Raw genomic sequence first — 22,336 nt, 5'->3', positions numbered from 1 at the left:
CCGCGCAGCGCGAGCCCCGCACGAGCCAACTCCGGCCCGCGCCGCCCCCCTCCCCCGGCCCCGCCCCCCGCCGGGCCCCGCCGTCCCCCCCGCTCCCCCCCCACCCCCGGCCCCGCGCGCCTCCGCCGCCGCCGCCGCGCGCCCCCGCCCCCGCCCTCCGCGCTCTGTCCCTCCCTCCCTCCCTCCCTCCCTCCCTCCCTCCCTCCCTCCCTCCCGCCGCCCTCCCGCCCGCGCCTCCCCCCGCCCCCCGCCCGCCGCGCAGAGTGCGGGTCACCGGGTCACTGGGTCATTGTCTCGGCGCCCGCACCCCGAGCACCCGCGGGATCCCCCCCGCCCCCCCTCCCGACGTCATCCTCAGCACCATCAATGAGATGCAAACATGAAAGACAAGAGGAAGAAGAAGGACCGCACCTGGGCCGAGGCTGCCCGCCTGGTACGTCCCGCCCCGCCCCGCGCCCCGCGCCGCCTCGGCCCTCGCTCGGAGCCGCCGCCCGCTCCCCCGCGCCCCCGCTCCCCCGCGCCCCGGCCCCGGCTCTTTGTTATTCCGCGGGAGTGGGCTCGCCGGGGTCCCCGTGTGCGTGCGCGCGCCGAGGGGCGCGGGATTCTCCCGGGGACCCCGCGCCCTGCGCACCCGGGACCGCCCGGGACACTTCTTCCCGGGACTTGGCGCCGGGAGTCCCGCGAACCGGTGAATTCTCCGTGCGCTTGGGCGCGGGGCACTTCCCTCCCCGCCGCTCCAGAGACCTTTGTGTGGCAATTACCACTCCCTCCCCGGCCCTCCACCCCCTGGAATTTCATCAATAACTCCCGGCACAGTCCGTGTGTGTGTGTGTGTGTGTGTGTGTGTGTGTGTGTCCCGCGTTTGTGAGTTCGGATCTTCTACACGTGCATGCACGGTGCGTGTCCGACTCGGACTCGGAAGGCGTGGACGTGTGGGCTGGTGCTCTGGGTCTGTGTGCCGTGTCGTGTGCATTCCTGGAGGACGCTGTGCGAGCATGTTTTGTGTGGACTCGGTTCGCGCTGTTTGTAGGTACTGTGCTCTTACCACGGTGTGTGTGCCTTAACGTTCTCTGCACGTGTGCAAGTCCTGAGTGAGTGAGTGTGTGTGTGTGTGTGTGTGTGTGTGTGTTTGGTGAAGTTGGGTCAGTGACATTTGTCCTGGGAGATTAGGAGTGTGCAGCTACGTGCATTTTACCGCTGGCTTGCTGGGCGGCGTTGCTGGCCTGGTATTCCTTTTCTTTAACCTTTCGGAGCTTAGGTTTTAATTATCCTGAGATGTCTCTATAGAAATGCTGGTTGGCAGAGGGGCGTCGGCGTCCTGGTTTTGGTGCATGTGTGTATATATGGATGTGTGTGTGTGTGTGTGCTTCGGGGGGTTTCTCTTTCTTATCCCCCCCAGTCGTTTAAAGGACAGCTGTAAACGTTTTTATGTGCGTGTGTGTCTGTGTGTGTTTTAAAAGGGTATTTTTGTACAGGCAGTCTCACGGGAACGCAAGGCATTGCATTCGAAGCTCTGCCTTTTAGAGCTTTGACTGCATAAATTAAATATTTATTCACCAACTTGCTATCTGTTATAAATTGGCCAAAAGAAAGCAGTTTGTATGTCTTGGGATTGAGGGGGGGCGTGGGGGTGGAGACCTAGAGCTGGTTATTGGGTTGACTTTATTCAAGATTGTTTAGCATAACTGTAGTAAAATTTAAAAGCTTTTGAGTAACTCTTATGCTCAAGGAGAACATTTGTCAAAAGTAATTATCTGAGTTTCCTTGAAGGGCTTTGCTGCTATGTATCTGGATTCTAGCAAAGGGCTTTAGATAATTGGCCCCATTGCCCTGCCAAGAAGTGACAAAAGTCCTTTTTAATTGCAATCTGGTTATTGGGAGCAGCAGTGGGCAGCCTCTTTTACTACTTCATCTCTTAATTTGGCCTTGGTGTATGTTATCATTTCTGCCCTTATCTGTGATTGTGTTAATCACTAAATCACTGTCTGTGGATGAATGGGCAGGTGATAGCCACTCTTTAATGAACTGCCTGGGCAAGGAAACTTAGTTCTGGCGGAATAAGCACTGGGTGTTAAGGCGATGCCAGTTTGCAGTTTGACTATCACTGTTTTTTTTTTTTCCTAGCGTACAAGTACATTACTTATTGTTTGCTTGGCCATTAATTCAGAATTGTGTGTGGGTGTGCAAGGCTTCTGAAAACGCATTATTCGGGTTCCTTGGAGTAGCAATCAAGGGCTATTAGAGAGTTTCAGTGTATACGTTCTAAACAACCGCACAATGAGCTGATTTATAAGTATTTAAAAATAACGATTCGTGAATTAAGCCTGCAGAGAGTTATCTAATAGATATCATTATTCTGATGGAATCCAGAAGAACTGAGCTTCATTTGACTGAACGGTAACAGAGACACTGATACGTCTTCCAATAGATTTCATAGTATTTTTCCTTTCTTTCTTTCTTTCTTTCTTTCTTTCTTTCTTTCTTTCTTTCTTCTTTTTTTTTTTTTTGGTGGTGTTTGTTTGCTTGTTTGTTTGAAAGTTGGGGTTTTTTGGGTCCTCTCTTGCAAACTTTATTAATGGGCAAAGGCACATTAGAAGTCATCAACACAAAAGATTTAATGATAGAACAGATGTCTCTATTTTAACCAGACATATTGAACTAGTAGTTATGGTAATTTTTCAATTTGGTTCAAGTTATTTTCCCCCTGGTAGTTGTACAAATGTTTCTGTGTTCAAAATGTGACAGTTGAAATAAAATACCTGATGAAATAGCAAGTAATTGTACTGGAAATATCATTTTCAGAAATTTGTGATTTGTAAAAGTGAATTATGATAATTCTTAACTTATTTAAGTGAATAAAGGAGAAAATGATCCATTTGAGCAATAGCTACCTTTTTTTTTCTCTCTCTCTGTGATTGCATGAGTGTATGTGGACTTGAGCTCTCTTCCATACTTGCATGGTAAAGTATCTTTACTCTAATACTTAATGGTATTGTTATTTTACACTCACGGGGGAAAACAAGACCTTTTAATTATTTGGGAGAGAGACACTGTTATTCCACATTTTCCTGTGCTCCTGCTGAGTTTTACTGCTGTTTGAGCCTTTTCTGTATCAAATGTTAAACCAGGCATCTTATTTGAAAAGTATAGATTAAGAATGGGATGAAGAACAAGACACTAAGCCTGGTTTGGGTTCTTCTCAGGTAGCGGAACTAAAGATGGGATACTCCAATTAAGTTTAAGGAAAAGCTTGCAGTTCGTACCTTGTGTGCCTACAATCTCCTGGAGTATGGTGTGTTCTTTAGACATGAAAACAAAAGGGGAGAGAAAATGCAAAATAAGGTATTTTCAGTGCTTGTGTTTCAAATGTGGCTTTGCTTCCATTTGAAGGAAAACAAAAACATGTGAAAGAAGAAAATTTCTTTTCTGCAGTGAGAAAGAATTTCTAGTTGACAAGAGAATTTTTGGACTGCTTTCTTTGTGAGGAAACTGTGCAGGGCTCCAGATCTGTAACTCTTGAGTGGCAGCTCCAAGGATTCTGTTGCAGATAGAGATGTAGTGACCAGCTGTAGGATTTCCTCGGGGCGTGTCATGCTTGTGTGCGGTGGTGGGCTTGCTTAGCTTTGGAGGGGAGGGATGGGGTCGTATTTGCCTTCTGCTATTTTAAGGAATGCAGTAGTTATAAACAGGCTGCCATCTTAAGACAGTAATGCCATCCCCCCATCCCTCTTCCTCCCCCTCTTGTTTCCCTTTCTCTGCCTGCCCTGCATCAGTTGCAGAATTTCAGCCTTTAGCCTCCTCCCCTCCCCCAAGGCCTTCTGCAGTTGTAGTTGTTACTTTGCGCATTGCCATTTAATATGGAGTCCGCTCCCAGGCCAGATGCGTTTTCATCTGTTTCATCTGCTCTTCTGAGGTTGTAGAGTCTCAGAGGATCCCACAATCAAATGGAAGTATTTTCTGTCTTAATATTTGCAGACCACAATAAGAATAAGAATCAAAACCATAACTCACGACGAGCTGGGGCTTTGACTTTAATCCTTTCGGCTTTTATCTCAACTCTTCGCTCTGTTGCTATAAATACAGTTTCCACCATTGTGAAAAGATCTTCCTGCTATTTTGTAAGAAATGGGGATTTGACAGGACTTTGTTTTACTGCTCTGAGGGGTTCCTTTGTTACTGGCTTAACACAGAGCATACTGTTATTTATATATTTATTCTAGCCTAATTCTTTCTTTTTGGCATGCAAAAATGGAGGTGCTTTAAGGATTTCTTTTGATAGTTTCTTCTACTTTGTTCCAAGAAGGATGCTGCTTTTAAGATAATGATTCAATTTACTCATTTGGTTCAAGCTCTCTCCTATCTGTTTGATTTCTTACAATCTTTGTTTAGACTCAGTGGCACCTGAAAATAAGTCTGAACTTTACAGTAGCTGTGTGTTTGGCAGTATGGCTGAGCAAATTACTTATAGGTTAGATGCTTTCATTAAGATACCACACCCCCCATTTTTGGTAGTTCAAGGTGACCTTTGGTGATACATTTTTTTTAAGTGAAAAGTATACCTTATTATTATTGGAAGAAAACAAGCACATATACTCTTATTTCATAGTAGGATTAATGAAGGTGTTAAGTAAATTGAAGTTTGATAAAACATACAGTATTAAAACATACAGTATTTGAAATTGCATGGAAGACGTTAGTGAGTAAAGAAAATCTATGAGGGACTTTACATAGTGAAGATTCTTTTGGACAATACATGACATTCTAAACAAATAGTTAATATTCTCCTAAAATGAAACAGTTAAAACAGAAAGTAGTACCTAGCTGTTAGGTTGTCCTTTACTTGGTCTTTTGTCTTGGTATTATGCAAGCAAGCAAAACTTCTCTGAGATATGATAGAGAGTTGCAAACAGCCCAGGGATTTTCTCAGTGTGCCATTGGTGCCTGAAGTTGAGTTGTTGTCTGTGACATGCACTCTCTCTATATGGACACAATCAGCATGTGCTCACTGGCTCCAGATCCCAGCTCATCTATTTCTGCAAGTGGAGTTTTGTTTTCAATCACGGCAACTTCTTTTGGTTTGATCCAGCTGTTTCCTGAGATTCTGCTGAACACCATCCATGTTCGTCTGTCTCTCATCATCCGTTCTTTCAAATATGTAACTTAAATTTCACATCAGAATTTGAAAGCTGGAAAAAAAAGGTTTTTCCTACATGCTTATTTAGAAAGAAACTGGATTCAAGTTTATAAGAGCCAAATGTCCTTAAAATTATGAGTCATGGAAACGTAGGCCCAGTACTTAGGTAGTTACTTTTCTTTCCCTTTTGACATGAAAGTGGGTTTTGAGAACTGATTATATTTTAGATTTCTCTCTCTCTCTCTCTTCTCTCTCTCTCTCGACAAATACTTCGGTGGCAGATGATTTATTGGATGTCGCAAATGATTTGTCTTCTTGGTTCTCTAGGTTTGGAGAGTTGGGTCTGAGAGGCATTGCTCCCCAGAAACACAGAGTCACACACTGCACACACAGACACACGGCACGCAATAACACAGTAGCTGATAAAACTTTTCCAAAATACATTAGAGGTACAAAACATACCTGGAGAGGTATATATCATAGATTTCTGTTTAGATGGTTCAACTGCTGAAAGAAAGCGTCTGAAGTATATTTTCAAGGAGTATAAATGATATACTCAGTGGAGGAGTGAGGGGCAGTGGAAGACGGCTCAGAAGACGTGTGAGCGGCACATGACTGACCAGGCAGGCGCCTGTTTATAGGTCCACAGATGGGAGAAGTGGTGTGGTACCTGGTGAACTTGGCGAGCTCGATGGGGTAGTTGAAATTGGACTTTGCCATGTATAAGACAAGCTACTTTTAAAAAGTAATGTATGAATTTTTGGTTTCGTTTGCAGCGAGATAGGTGCACTAGCACGTACCCACTAATTGGCCCTAAAGAAGCTGAAAAATGCAAGTTTATTATGTTCCTTTCATCAAATGATGCAAAATAAAACTCCAAAAGAATAATGCACACATTGTTGACATGCACGGGGCACTGCACCGCTGTTGCTCCCTAAAACATGTTCTTGAGGTCGGTAACATGATGGACAACATCATTTCAGAAATGTTGAACTGTGTCATACTTTTCTCTGGTTTTCTTCTTTGGCCACAGTGGCCATTTTAACTAATCAGGAAGTAACTTTTTTTTGCTGCTGACAGACCTGGTGAGGGTTCAAGCCTTCCAGAAAGCTCCTTTGCTCTTAAGGGCCTCTCCTTTTCAGTCCCTTCTTCACCTCCTCTCCTCCTTCTCTCTTCCTTCTCACTTTGCTTATCTCCCTTCTGAATCTTCTCTCATGAGCTACATCAGAACTCCACATGACCTTGTTGTTACTGAGTAATTGACACTTTCCACTTTCCCCCTAAACTGTGAGTCCAGCCCTTGACTCCTCCCTGGGCCTGTGTCTGCAGCGCCACTTTGAGCTATTGCCTGCACCAAGTGCCTGGATTGCTCTTCTTTTGTCCCTGCACAGTCGGTAGCAGCTGAAGTCTAGCCAGGACAGAAACTTTCTCTGAAGAGTCCTTAGGAAACAAATAGAAACATTATATGATTAGACACATTGTTTTCATTATTAAACAAATCTTCACAGAAGGGTGGCAATTAACAGCTTTATCTCCTGAACCTAGACACCTTCCTCCCTCTTCCATCAGGATTTCCACTTGAAATGGTAACAATTAACTGTTGCTGGTTTTAATGTCTGCAGCTGACAATACCAAATTGGGACTAGGGTTCCTCTCTAGGTTGATTGACATATAGCCTTCTGACACATTATTATGTCGGTTTAAGGCAGATTCATGCCCTGGGATCCCAGCCAAAGGGCTTGTCAGAACATTGACTTTAATAGCTGAAATATATAACTTAAATGACATCCTAGACCTTAGCTCCAGCAGGACTTTGAGAACTTGAAGAATTCTCTAAGGCACTGCAATTTATACTTTGTGGACAAGATTAAAAACATGTATGAATTTGTCTAAGCATATGCACATATGCATTTAATTTATGATACAATTATTTATCATTGATTTATTTTACCTAATGAACAGGTAATAATTTGGAAAAAATGGAGTCAAACCTACTTTTAATATAAATCTGTAGTTGGTACTTTGGGGGTATTTTATTCTTCCTAAGCAATTGCTATGCAATAGTTTATTTCCAAATAAATTAGAAAGTTTAAGAATGAGTTTTAGTTTTCTACGACTTAGAGGAGAGATGCATAAACTCTGTTCATTGTAGTCCCAAAAGAGGTTGTGTGTCTAAGATTACATCAGTACAATGCAGAAACTCTGTTAATAATTTCTGGGGGCTAGAGATAGAAGTTGGGCCTTTGGTCCTATTTGTCAGCTTCATCAGATGGGGTCTTGATGTAGTAAGGAGATTTCTTACTTTTATAATTTTAATGCCTAAATAAATGCTCTGCATGCAGAGAAAACCTTATCAAAACCCATAGGCCAAAACCAAAGAAGTAAATTAATCTCTGGGATATCAGGATTCTATGAGCTCCAGTATTCTCTTCATCCTCACCCTGAAGGGAAACTCAACTTTAACAACTGTAGGAGAAGTTCTACTCTTTAAGGAAAAACAAACAAACAAACAAACAACAACAACACCAAAAAACATGTGGTAGTATCTTCAAGCTTTTGTAAGCAGAGATTGTGTCAGTGTGTTTCCTATGTACTTTCAATTTCATTCTGTTCTCTCTCTTTTAACTAATTCCAGATTTTTAATTAATTTGATTAACCAAATATTGTTGCTGCTGTCCCGGTTCATTTCCCAGCACTTTTCTTGGTTGCTCCTGTTGGCTCCTCCCTTTCTGTCATGCATTGCTCCTTTAGTTATGGGCTGTTTGGGGGCTTTTCTATGCCTCCATTTTAGTCGTCTTGCTCAGCATCTCCCAGTCCTCTCACTGGCCTCATTGGCAGTTCTCAATCTGGTGGAAATGTCAGCCCTCATCCTTTTCATGAATTTTAGATTTATATGAACAGTTCCTACTATTTGTCCCTAGGTACTATAGACACTTCAAATGAAATTTGTCAGATACACTGAAACATTTGTTGAATACTTCTTGCAAATGTGTCATGCACACAAGGAGAATGTGACAACAAGCCTGTCTTAGAGGGACTTATGTATGTGCATCTAAGCCTTGGACCCTCCTTTCATTCACTTCAGTTTACCTAGTTCTGACATCCCAAATCTCTTTTCCAAATCTCACTGAAGCTGCATAAGGGTCTTTCCTCTGCAGATCCGCTGCTATTGAGTCCTCTGCCTAAAGACTTTTGTAATTGCTGGTAAGCTAAAGGCCGCCAACAATATGGATCCCTTTTCAATATAGTGGGGACATTTTAAGAGTGATGCATGCTTCATGACAATATGCAGAAATTAGTATGTTTTGCCTGTTATACACCATATAAACCCTCTTGTAGCTTAGCAATTTTGTTTTTTTGCATTCTTCGGTTTATATTCTTTTTAACCTTAAAAGTAGTTTTTGACATTAGTTAAGTTTATTAGCTTATTGTTCAACTTCTGTGATAACATTGTTTCTTCTGCTACACCTTTTCTTCTTTCTAAGTCCTTTAACATATGTTTTTATTTTACTTTTTGAAGAAGTTAAAATGAGGCCTTTTGTGTCTAAACACATGGTATTTATGATAGGTCCTCACTCAAAATAATTACTAAACATTTTCATTTTGTTGTTTTAAAAATATTTACTTATTTTCTCTGTATATGTAAGTGTGTATATGTGAGTTTGCATGTGTCCCTAAACCAATGTGTACATGTTTACGGAGGCTGGAGAAATGTAGGGTAGCTCTCTTCAGTGTTCTCTACCTTCTTTTGAAATGATTTCTTTAATTTTTTGAGATAATAATATAATTGCATCATTCCTCACTTCCCTTTTCTCCCACCAAACCATTACAGCTCTTTGCTTTATTTTAAATTCATGACCTTTTTAAAATTAATTGTTAGCATACAATTAAAGTATGAACAACAGACACACATACTTCTACATATGTCAGTACATCCTGCTACCTCTCTCTCTCTCTCTCTTTAACAATCTGTCACTGAACCTGTTTCTTTCCAGTTTCACTAGATGTGCTGGCCAGTGCATGCTGGGGATCCTCCCACCTTCACCTTCCCAAACTAGGAGTAAAGTGCATGCTGCTTTATTTGAGTAGTGGAAATTTAGTTTGTGTATTCATGCTTATGAGGCAGACAACTAACTGAGCCAGTTATCCAGCTCCCTCATTTTGAGACACAGACACACAGCACATTACAACAATTAGAGAAGAATGAGTTAAGGGATGCCTTCTCTTTGTATCACTCATACCCTTTTCTAAAATCCTTCCTCATTCTAAATTGAGATTGAACATAGCCACATTTTGATACAAAGGTGGCTAGATAGGTGCTTTGAAGTGCTATTTCCCAAATATATGAACTGCAATTCAAAAAGAAAGACATCTCTCCATAATGCTTATGTTGTCTCTCATTTAAACACAGTAGAAAAACTTAGCAGAATGAAGAGACTCCCCCATGTTTTACAGGCCTGAGAATGATAGTTTAGCTAGTTATAAAAGTCAGTGGTGATTAACCTTTGTGCTAGAGATGTTCTTTGTTTTCATGTATAAGTGAATGTGTTGCCTGGTATACCCTGAGCCTGTTATGTTTGACTAGGTGGTATTCTTTGTGTATCTGATAGTTGTTCCATATTTTTTTCATCCTTAAAGTTTTATAGTTTTAATATTCTTCCATTAATGTTAATTTGTAGATTTGTTTTCTTTTTGATACTTCAGATGTATTTAATTATCACCAACTTTTTATGAATCATGATTTCATATAGAACTTATTGAATTGTTTAGTTTAACATTTAGTATAGTTTATCTTAACATTCAGGAAATTTAGCACTTATAGATTATGAGTGAAAGATAATGTAATAACAGTAGGAAAATAACGTCCTTAATCCTGAACAGGATGCACTAAAGAATGTGTTGACTTTATCAGACACAGTTATGTATTGCAAAATTAGAAAACCAATTTTGACAACTTAGGTAGAATAATTGCATCAGAGGGTATTTCTATCTATCTATCTATCTGTCTATCTATCTATCTATTGAGTCCATCTAATGTTGTACATACGCGTATGTGCTTAAGGCTGACTGCTTAGGATTGGAAAACCTATCAAGGGATCAACACTGAAGAAGACTGATTTTTTTTTTCTCTTTCAGTAGTCATTTATTATCTCTAACTCTTCATTTTGAGGTAGGGAATTGTGAAATTTCCCTACCTATCTTGTCATGTCAACAAGTGTTACCTTGTTCTGGCCTCCTTTAGGTTACCATATTGTGGAGATTTCTTGGGTACAACTTCCCTGTCCTAAATAGAATACAAAATTTCACAGCAGATATTCTGGACCTCCATTTCTTACTATCTTTCTGCCCTCTCTTCCGGGGTGTTTCCCTAGCCTTAAGTGTTGGGGTTGTGCTGTAAATGACTTAGTTGCAGTTGGGTTCTCCCAGAATCTGTGGTTCTCTGCATTTTCAGCAATAATAGATTTCTGTACTAATCTCCATACCCTGCAAAAAGAAACTACTTAGACGCAGGGTCTGGAGCACTTTTTCCTGTCTGTGGGAATAAGGATAAGTATTTGGAATGCAGTTAGGAATTATACCGGTTTCAGAAAGTGGCAGCAGTAGGTTCTCTTCCAAGATCCATGACTCCATCAGCCACAGACAATTTACCAGGCCTACAGTACCCGGCATGAATTCTTTCCTGTTGAGAGGGCCTTAACTCCAATTAGACAGCTTTGGTTACCTCCAAGATGTATGTGCTACTGTTGCACCACTGGATATATCTTGCCAGACTTGTCATTTTGGTTCATAGGCTTTACAGTTGGGTAGGAATATATTGATTGCTTTCCTCTCTTGGCAGCTTGTGCACCTTTACATACTAAGAAACTAGTTATCAAGGAGGAGGTTTCCAGGTCAGACACAGATTGATTCCTCTAAGTCCTGTATCTGAAGTGAGAGATGTCTTTCACAATAAAAGTTTGCTGTGGCATTTACAAACATCTTTAATGTCATTTAACCCTCTTTTCTCCCTTCCATTTGCAGTATTCTGCTCACCCAGTGAAAGTTTCCCCACATTCCCATTTCCTCATCATGCCACTCATTTTTAAACATTTCTATCCTTTTATGTATATGTGTGTGCGCACACATACATGCCTGGGTATACTTTTGTGTGCTACATGCACGCAGGTACTAATAAAAGCCGGAAACTGATGCCAGATTCTCTGGAACTGTAGTTAAAGGTGGTTGTAATCCATGGGAGTCTATCTCTTTTTATCTTAACCACTTATTTAAAAGGAAAATTGGTTTCTGGTATCTCGCTTGAGTCCATCTTAATCTCTGCTAGAAACAGATGGCGTTATTTTAAGGGGGTGATTGAAAAAGTTAGGACACAGTGGAAGATTACCATGACTCACGCAGATCACCAGGGGTGGAGAGCATCAGGAAGTTGTTGTAATTCATAGCTTACAGGGCCTAGAAAAGTGGAGTGGTGACTGATGTGAGGTGAAGTGGTATTGCTAGGACAACGCTTTTGTGATAAAAGCTGGGACCTTGGGTCACGGAGCCTAGCTTTCTGCCTGCAAGGAGAAGCCATGTAGAGAGAGGTTCTGACTTATTCATTCTGCAAAACTATCTGGAAGTTAAAGGGCAAAGGGAATCTGTTGAGAAGGTCCCTAGACATCAGCCTGCCGGGATATAGAGCTAGGTGGAGCGAGATAGACAGGGACTCTGGAAGTTGCTACTAGAGACTGCTCACATTTCAAGGCCTTTCGGTCTGTATCCTGGTACATTCCTGGCTTCATTGCCACCTCCTCTGGCCACTGGCATTCTGGCGCACTGGTGTTCAAGAGCCGTCAGATCTCAGAACTGGGCATGCTCTCCACTCTCTTGACTTTGAACTTGTACCCTACTTTTGAAGTTCTCTCTCCCCAGAGTTTGACTTCTTTGATTTGGTAAAAATTTAGACTTCTTCCTTTGAGAAATTCTTTTATATTTTGGATGCATTTTGTACATTTTGTAGTGTTTTTTTTTTTTATAAAATAGTGTCATTTTTCCCCTTTCTACTTTCTTGTTTATAAATTTTCCCAAGTGATGTGCTACTGGCTGAGTTGGTTTTAGTATCTTTTGAGCTGAGTGGCTAATCCAAAGAAGGCATTTCTGAGGATTAGACAGAGTGAGCTCTTTAAATTTCCAACGGAGCTGAGATCTCCATACGTGTCTTTTTACTGTGTTTAGGCATATCATGGCAGAGTAACTTGTGTATAGAGCAAACACGTAGGTCTTCCACATTCTTTTGAATGTGTCTGCATTTAGTTAACTCGTTGTATTTCTTATTTCAGAAATAGTGTAACTTAATGGTTTGACAATTTTCATCCCACCATTAACATATTAGGTGGAATGTGAATGAAATTTGATACAGACAATGACCTTTGGGTAATGGGCTTAAAAAAAGGAAAGAAAGAAAGAAAGAAAGAAAGAAAGAAAGAAAGAAAGAAAGAAGTTCTTAGGTTTCAAATGAGATTTTTCTCTGTAAATGTAAATTTGGGTAGTTCAGTTGAAATTCTGTAACCAAATTAAAATTACTATGTGTGTAATTTTAGCAAGATCAGTTAAGATCTTCAGAGACCTTATGACTTTCAGATGAGCGTAATTGTGTAGTGTATCAGTTATGTCACAGATTAGGAGTATTTTCAAGGTAAAAAAGTATCTTTGTACATGTTAAATAAAATACCAGTGATCTTACTTTTGCATCCTTCTTTGAGAGTCTAACATTCAGACTGGAAGTAAGTTTTCTCGCTGTCCCAGTTGCTGCAAAGCATTACTGTCACTGAAGTGTAATGCTGTTGTTTGACTTGGAACATCTCCTAGTGGGCCATGTATTTGAAACTCATCACCCAATCTGTGGTACTACTCGAGATGATAGGACACTGGGATGATGAAGACTGGGGGGCGAATGGGAGTCCTCATTGGGGGCCTAATGAGGTATGAACAGGCATACCCTCAAACAGGATTGTGGGGCTCTGGTATGTTTTTTCACTTCCTTTCTTGCTGTCAGCTTAATAAACTCCTCTGCCATGCCCACCATAACAGGCTACATGGTCATAGGCCCAACTGCCACAGGGACCAACCTTAAAAAAAATTGTCTGAGCCCAAATAACTTTTTTAAAAAGTTTCTAATAAGTTGATAACTTCAGGAATTTGTTAGAGTAATGAAAAGCTGAACTTACTCATGAGCAATGCATTTACCACTGATCAATAGTGATGTTTCATTAAAACCAATTATTGTTAGGTGTTTAAAACTATGACCCTGAAGTAGACAGATTTCATGTACTATACTGCTGAATCCTGTAAACAACCCTCGGAAATATTTGGAGTATCACTCATAATCCAAATGAAAAAAGCAAGCAAGCAAGCAAGCAAACAAACAAACAAAAAATATGAAATTTTAAATAGTCTGTAACTTGAGATTTTCTGAGTTGCAAGTGAAATATCTTTAACCCAAACTGGTTTAATGCCACTGAGAAATCTGAGAAGGGACTTCAGTTGTAAATAGATAGAGGTGAAAAATATCATTGAGGTATTTGCTTCTCTCTCCAGTATCTTGGAGAGGACAACATTGTTCTGGGCCTTCCACAGCTACATCCTCCATGCCGAGCCCATAGTCTTTTCTCTTTTCCTCTCTTCTCCTTTACTTTCCTTCTCCCATCACTTCATAATGTCAGTGCCAGGGAAGACCTCATGTTTTCCTTACCTGGCTGTGGCCCAGATTGGGGAGATCACATGCACCAGAGAAGCACCAGAGAAATAGGTTTCTGGTATCAAGGAAAGGCAAATGGCAAGCACGCTTGGGACATGTGTGATGAGTGCCATTTCCTTTGTTAGGTGAATCAGTTGTAAACGGGGCAGGAGTGAATGAAATGTAGTCTGTGCAACCTCACATATGGGTTTTGATATTATTCTTATTGTATTGAAGTAAACCATGGTTGAGGTAGTTTTTCAAAGTTGAGGCAGATTTTTCACACACTAAACATCTACTAAACCCCGCTTTACAGTATTTACTGTGGATGGTTTCTGTTCTGTTTTTTTCCCATAGACAAACCTCAAGTGGTCTCTGTGTAGATTTATAACATTATTTAAAATAGCTTGGACCTGGTCTATTTAGGTCTTAACACACTGAAGCTTCCAGGTACTTTCTGGATACAGTAGATGTTTGTGTTCATTGTCTAAATGCTGCCCTTCATTCCTGAACTGGCTGTGGCCATGAGAGGATGCTAAAATAACCACAGAGAATCGGTTCTTTTTTCCTCCCTGGAATGAGTCCTTGCTCCTCCCTGTGAGTGTTGAGGTAAGGTCTGATGAATCAGCTAAGGGCTCTTTACTTTATGTGGGACTCTGTGGATCCTACACATACTATACACCTACACAGTGTGTAGCAGGCATGTTCTGCTGTTCATTCAACACTTCTCCCTCAGCCTCGTGAGTCAGATATAGCGATTCAGAACATTTCAGGCTTTTCTTCACTTTCTTAAATTCCTCCCTCAGTTTGTGGAAATTTCCCATCTTAGTTTTCAGCTGGAGAGGGGTAGAGGTTCCCAGGGTTGGTATTGATTCACTGAACTCTGTGCAGAAGTGCTTAGTGTGGTTAAGCAGAAGACACCTTGATTCTAGGTCTACCTGGATCTCTAGGAGGGAACAAGAAAAAGAATCACATAAACAAAAAGCGTAACATTGATGAAAACATGATCTCCTTACCCCAGTGCCCTTAAATGCTACATGACCTTGCCATTCTTTGCTCATACCATCTTTACCGGCCAAGTTCAAAGAACTTGATAGGGACTAGATGCCTGTGGTCTTAGGAGAAAAGCAAACCCTTGTGTGTAAGTGTGGATATCGCATTTTTTTAAAAGTCTTTAATGAGTCTACTCTTTGGTTTTTAGAATCTATGGCTCATTAAGTTTAGCTTCTTAGTATGAAATGAATTCTTGAAAACTAAATACATTGTCTTTGTTGTTGTTGCTGTTGTTGTTGCTGATGATGGTGGTTAAAACCTTGGTGGACAATCAAGCCATTCCTTAATAGAGTTCATTCACTTGTTTTCATGAACTTCTATAATATTAGTATTAGATGTAAATTAGTATAATATTAGTTATAGTACAATAAGTGACTGATCTTATGAGGATTATCATATAGAAAATAAGAATGATGAAGAAACTAGCAGAAGAGTGTCAACAAAACTCACTCTCATAATTTTTCCCATATGTGCTTGTGAACACACTTTTATGTCAACCCAAACTATCTATATGAAAAAGATTATCTTGTAGGAAGTCACTAAGGAAATCTTTGTCTCTAATTCATTGAGCATTTTCTTAGAGTCAGCACATCAATATACAGTTCTTTTATTTTGCCTTTTTGGTAACAGATGATAGGATCACACTTCTTTGCTGTCTTGAAGTTAGGTATGCCCATAAAGGAGTCCTATTACCCCTGACTTCAAGATCCTTTTAGGTCTGTGTTTGATTTGCCCATTTCTGCCCCAGCTATGTTAACGGCAGGAGACTTTGGCAAGCTGTGCTTGTTTATCCTGGGACATAGTTAGAGACAGACATATGTACAAACTAATATTTCTTTAGATCCACTGACAATTGGGAGTTGATCTTCTTTGTTGTATATCCTGGTCTATATCACAGATACAGACCTTGTAGCCTGCCAGTTCTTATTCTTGGCCACTCTTTACCTTTATGAGACACTAAATGTTTAATTACACACTTAGGCAGTAGATTAGATATACGAGGCCAAGCCCCTCTATTATTTCTGCATCATGTTAAAATGATTTTCAGCATTTGTCTAGTGTTTGCACTTGGATGTTTTAAGCCAGAAAATAATAGAGAACTGTTTATTCCTAGGAAAATGCTTCTGTGTTCCTTGTTAGATAATTCTGTTTATATTTTTGCCTTATAAAATAATTGCTTTCTTTCCCATCTGTCTTCTGAAGAGGAACAGTTTTGATCCAGCAAGAATAGAGCAATTATTGTTAACCAGAATTGAATTCCAAGATATTTGACATAGAAAAGGGGCTCTGGGACATTTTTAATGTATTCAAGTTTTCAAGAAAAGATAAATTGTGTTTCACTGAAAAGGTGCAGCCAGATACATCTTCATGCCAGTAGGTAGAGGAAAGCAAGTACCGTCAATCCATCTCCCTCCCTCCCTTCTTCTTCCCTCCCTTCTTCTTCCCTCCCTTCTCCCTCCCTCTCTCTCTCTCTTTTTCTCTCCCTCTCTCTCTCTCTCTCTCTCTCTCTCTCTCTCTCTCTCTCATTTATTTATTTTCTGCTTTCCCCTTAACACCCATCCCTTTTGGCCTAGATGAGTACTGCTAAGAAGCATTCCACTGAAGGCCTTTGTTTCCCAATCGGTCTGCTTCAAAGACCAATGTCCACAGAGAGCTCACTGTCCCTCAGCCTTCTCCTGATGAGTCCCATGCTTTCACAGACACACTAGACATTCAATGATTAGCTACTGATAGACTCCCTATTGACCATTTTTGTGCTAACTCAGATGAACATTCTCCAACCCTTCAAGAGGCCCATAGCCAAGCCGAGGAGTCTACACCAGGGAAGTTCCTCAAGTGAGGTGAAGTTACATTGTGCTTTATATTTTAATACTGGCATAATTTATCTGCAGAAGGCATCCATTTTCACAGAGAATTTCTTTTCTGTAAACCTTTATATGATTAAGTGCCTTTTGCATAAATATTGATGGGTTGGACGACCGAAACAATCTCTGCTTGCTGTGTGCTTTGAGGGATGCAGTCTTCATCTTTCCAGCACATGGCTTAAATGGTAAGACTAGAAGCCAGCATGCAACAGAGAGGACCAGGAAGCTTGCCTAGCACTAGTATAGCTGGTAGAGCATATAGCATATAAGAACTGTCTTCTGAAATTCCCATTGCTGACCACAGTATAGCCTTGCTTTCTGAGCCACCTTTGTCCACACAAAGAAGCACATGGCCACCATGATCCCATTCCTTATCCCATGGCATCATTGCTCAAAATTTTAGATTCACCTAAAACCATAGAGAAAGTCAATTATTGGCCCTCTGGTACCCCACTCCAGCCATCTCTCTATTCCACCATTTATCCCAGCACACAAGTGTGGCAGTTACTGATTAGATGAGAATGGGACTAGCCTCCCCTAGGAGGGATTAGCCAATAGATTGAGCCACGAGTTCTTCCTAGCTCCATGTTCAGGTTTTCATTCACTAGGCAAGCTTCTGTTAAGAACTTGCCATGAGTGAGGCATGGGCATATCCTAGTAAACACACAAACTCAAGTTCCGTGCTGATCACTCCTTATGGCAGCTGAGTAATGTGTCAACTGCTGGGAACAGGCTGGGCAGACACCCTAACTACAAAGATGAGAGCCCCTTTGAATGAAGTTAAGGACAGATGGCTTTCTTTCTTTCCTTTGAAGCTCCCCCTTCCTTTTCCTTACTGTAGTTAGGCCAGAGTCAAATGTCTGTATGTTTTATTTTATTTCATTATGGTGTATTGATATGCTTGGTAAATATTTATTAGTTAATTGCTTGGGGGCAACAGTGCTGTAGTTGTCAGGATAAAAGCTCATTGTGAACTGCAGCATCATGAGCTCTATTATCTTTGTCCTCTGTCAACATATAAGTGGGCCAAATCACATAATTCCATATAACAGTCATTTTATATAATTATCTTAAGATACATTTTACAGCTAATTCTTTCTGGCAGATACATCTGAATGCTGTGTCGTTTCAGACCAGTGCTCAGGAGTAATGCTAAGGAGTTTTCCTGACTTAGATTGAATGATGATTGATGGCTGCTTTAGAGAAAAGTCAATCCAGCTCTATTTTCTTCTTGCTGCTGTGCATTGCAGTATATAGTATATGACTGTTTCAGTTTCAGAGTATTTATGTCTGCTTGTGTTTGTAACTGAGTTCAAAGAGTTATTAATCATCATAAAACATGTAATATATGCATAATTAGTATGGTATATAAATGATGTAATAAACTTACTCTATTACGTTTTGTAAGCATATAAATTAAAGATTTTAAAAGCCATTTGTAATTTTCAACCTAGAAGTCATGGTGTTGGGGAAATTTCTCAATGGAAAAAAGCGTTGGCTGCTCTTGTGGAAGGATCTGGGTTCAATTCCCAGTACCCACACAGTAGTCCACAGCTATCTGCAGTTGTAGTTCCAGGAGGTGCAATGGCTTCAGGCTTCCTCACACATTGCATACAGTGTGGTTCATAGACACCTGACAAGCAAAACATCTATACACTTAAAATTAAAAAAAAATCTTTAAAAAATATTCAGTAGTTAGAGAAAAGCATACATCGTCATGTTCAGTTTATTTATTTATTGTCTGCTTTTCTTGGTCATATTAGTTAATGCTGGGTATTTTCATATGCCACAAATGTCGTCTTGATTTATGGTTATGTGCATGTTCACACTATACGTTTGGATGTTTGAGTGCTTATTTGTGTTGAGGACAGAGGGCAACATCAGTTGGCTCCCTTAGTTGCTCTCCACCCTAATTTTTGCTGTAAACTTCAATTTGCTTTTCTGTTGCTCTGATAACACACTCTTATCCAGAGCAGCTTAGCAGAGGGGTGTAAGCAGCTTCCACTCCCAGGTCCCCATCCAGCGTTGAGGGATTGAGGGCAGGAACTTGAAGGAGAAGCCATGGAAGAGTGCTGCTTGCTCACTGACTGATTCTGAGCCAGCTTTCTTACAGCCCACACCTACCTGCCATGGGATAGTGCCAACCAGATGGACTGGGCATTCCCACATTAATCATCAGTCTAGACAATGTCTTCCAGACATGGCCATTGGCCAGTCTGATTGGGGCAACTCTTCATTTGAGGTTCCATCTTCCCAGGTAACTATTAGCTGCTACTCTTGACACTAGAATGTTTTAATGATTCCCAATGTGTCCCTAAACTGCTGTCTGAGAACATCACCTCTCCAGCGGCTGCCATTGAACATGGACAACCACTGTGGTCTGTCTCCACATGCACAGGGTTGCATCTGCTGTGGGCAAACATATTCTATAAGCACCTAAGCCTGTCACATGTAAATCTGAATCATAGAACTATACCCACAGTTAGCAATATAAGTAAACTGTCATTAGAGCATTTAGTCATCATTAAATCATATTATATCTTGGGAAGATCCACCTGGATTATTCCAAATGATAGTCTCAATTACATTTTGTGTCCTGTTTGGAATTTTATGGGAGGTTCCCATGATATATTTTCTTATATTCTCTGTTTGATTTATGAAACACTCATCGAGGATACAATTTCTATCCAATACCCTGTGTATTTTGATTTGAGATCTTCTGTTACTTTAGAAATATGAAACATTTAGTTGATCTGATAGATTCTTATTCTTTTGTTGCTAATGCGAGTTTACTAACTCTACATTTTAAAATGGTCTTGATATGAGGACAAGGCTCTAGTCCAGTCTGAGAAACTCCATCATCTGACAGCAGTTCTCAGTTTTTAGACATTCTGCTGTGTGTTCATTTTTTGAATTGGTGCAGGTTTCTTTAAAAGAGCTGTAGAAAGGCAAGTAATGCTGAGAGACAGACGTGACACCAACTGCAGAGAGAATAAGAAACAATGAAGGAGTTTCATGACATGCCATGGAAAAATGTCTGCAAACAGCTCCGAGAACAGAGATTAATTTTTGAGACAGGGTCTCTCCCTAAAACTGGAGTTCACTGATTTGAATAGACTGGCTAGCCAGCAAGCCCCAGGGATCCCCTTGTCTCTGTCTTTGCACTGGGATTCCAAATGCACACAACCACACTCCAAATGAAATGCTTGCTTACTGAGGATCAGTCTTGGGTCCTCAGGATTACTCAATGAGCCTCTTACCAACCAAATCACCTGGGAGTTTCACCTGCCATTTTAAAACTGCGGTTGATAATGGACCCTATGTGATGGAGTTATTATTACAAGGAATGAATGAACTCATATGCATGGTAGCACGAGGCCTGATACAGAGTAACTCATTGTCAGTAATTTCTATTAGGTTTTAGAAGGTGTGGGTGTGTGTGATATGCATGGTGTGTGTACATAGGACATACATGAGTATATGTGTGTATGTACATACTTACTGGAATGAGTACAGTCACATGTTCCATTGTATACTTAGGGAAATCAGAGGACTACCTAAGATGTTGGTCCTTGTCTTCTACCTCACTTAAGGCATGATCTCTTAATTTTTCACCATTGTATACAAACCAGATGGTTCCCAAACTTCTGCTTTCTCAGCTTCCCATCTCTATTTGGGAGCAATGGGATGATAGAATGTCCAGATCCATGGGAATTTGAACTGAGTTCCTTGGGTCTGTGAAACAAGCCCTTTACCCACTGAGCCATCTCCCCAGGCCTGTGGTATTTTTTCAAGATGATAAGACAGCCAAACCTTTGAAATAATAACTATTAAGCCTTATCTCAACTCTAAGTAAAGTTCTAGAAATTATTAAACAGATGGCTGTACGCATTTACAAATGGAAGTTAAGATCCCTGGAAGGCATGATGGATTCTCTCAACTAATTCATGTCAAACTAAATTAATTTACTTTTGATAGGATTATTAGACTTACACATCAGGAAGATATGCCTGTTAGAGCTAAATTTCTGCCACTCATTTGACTTGATTGTATTGGGAAGCTCTTTTAGAAAGTGATGGACAATTATGAACTGGCTGATAGTATAATTAAATGACTCCGCCGCAGATTGAGCATCTATAGCCAAAAATATTGACTGAGTAATCATGATCAGTTTGGAACTGGTCCCTACAGGCAGCCATAGACTTTTTTTTTCTAATGCTCTGCTTAAGTCCGTTGTGAATAATGTAGAGACGTGCATCAGAAGCACATGTGCCAAGCATGAGGGTCTCTCAGGATGAAGCAGGAACGTGAACAGCTAGACTCCAGAGTGACTGTGGGTGAACTTTATAAGCTTAAACCAATAGACTGCAGTTAAAAAGATCAATTTACTCAGGATCAGTGGCTGTTTTTTTATAGGTTTTTATTCTGGACTCTGTGGAAATCTGGTGGAAGAGATTCCTGGGAGTATTTAGTTATTATATTGGAAAGTGATATTTGTGACTAGTAAGATGTGAGAGGCTACAGAAATGGATTTAAATAGAAGTATGGTAAAGAAAGAGGTCTATGTGTGAATGCATGTTCTTCTGTATAGATGCACATCCATGTATGTCAGTTTTGGAAAATACACCACAGATCTCTGGTTGCAGCTTTGGAATTTTAGATGCAAATGTCAAAAGACCTGGAAGTCTTCATTGAGCACCTCTACAAAATGGCTGCTAACAAGAGCAGGTGTCATATTAGCATGTAGTCATGTGCCTGTAAGCATCACATGGCAACTGGTAATTTTCCTCTACTATGTACTTATTGAATGAAACAATTTAATTCTCATAGGATCTGGTTGATGTATTTTAATAAGTGTCGTTCCTAAAGATGTGCATTTTTATGGTGTTGGAAAACTGAGGAGTATACAATGAAGGGTGATATGGATGGTTGAAACGGGAAATCTTTTATTTGTATTTGATATGAGAATATAAGCTTCCTTTAACCTAAAAACTAACGGCAATTTGTCCCTCAGTCATGTTAAAAATGCACAATGGCACAGTGTGACCCTATAATTAATGGAAGCTATTTGTGAACACAGTTTATTCAACACAGTTTATTAATTTGATTTTAAAGATTTGTGTGAATGTAGATACTCAAAGAGGCTAGAAGAGGTTTTCAGTTCCCCTGGATTTAAAGATAGAAGCAGTAGCAAGGTTCCCAAAGTGGGTTCTGGGAAACAAACTTGGATTCTCAGGAAGAGCAGCAAACACACTTGACTGATGAGCCATCTCTCTAGCTCCAAATTGTGTTTTAAGATGACATGTTTAGACATTGATTATAATTTCATATTAAGTAATTCTTGTACATTCAAATGCTACAATGAAGAAAATTTGGGAGGAGGAAGAAGAAAGCACAGATCTTACTTAATGCACAGAAAATTGTTTTAGATAAGTAGTGGGCTCTGCATGAAAGTAGACACTGGCTGCAGAGTCTAGGAGGAATACACACACACACACACACACACACACACACGCAACCATTGAAGCAATGATTACCGCTTTGCTTCTTGGAGTGTATCTCTGCCTAGGT

General features: G+C 40.5%; 1 long non-coding RNA gene across 1 annotated transcript in view; it reads left to right on the top strand.

The window, feature by feature from the left end:
• Positions 1-315: 315 nt before the first annotated feature.
• LOC132652370 (uncharacterized) overlaps positions 316-22,336 on the top strand; it is a 46,412-nt gene continuing 24,391 nt past the window's right edge. The window contains exon 1 of the long non-coding RNA XR_009589877.1: positions 316-433. This is a non-coding gene — a long non-coding RNA (uncharacterized LOC132652370). The remainder of the gene's footprint in view (positions 434-22,336) is intronic.

The sequence above is a fragment of the Meriones unguiculatus genome, chromosome 2 (assembly GCF_030254825.1).
Source record: "Meriones unguiculatus strain TT.TT164.6M chromosome 2, Bangor_MerUng_6.1, whole genome shotgun sequence".
Classification (NCBI taxonomy): domain Eukaryota; kingdom Metazoa; phylum Chordata; class Mammalia; order Rodentia; family Muridae; genus Meriones; species Meriones unguiculatus.
The sequence above is the reverse complement of the archived record's forward strand: the minus strand, read 5'-3'. Positions and strand labels throughout refer to the sequence as shown.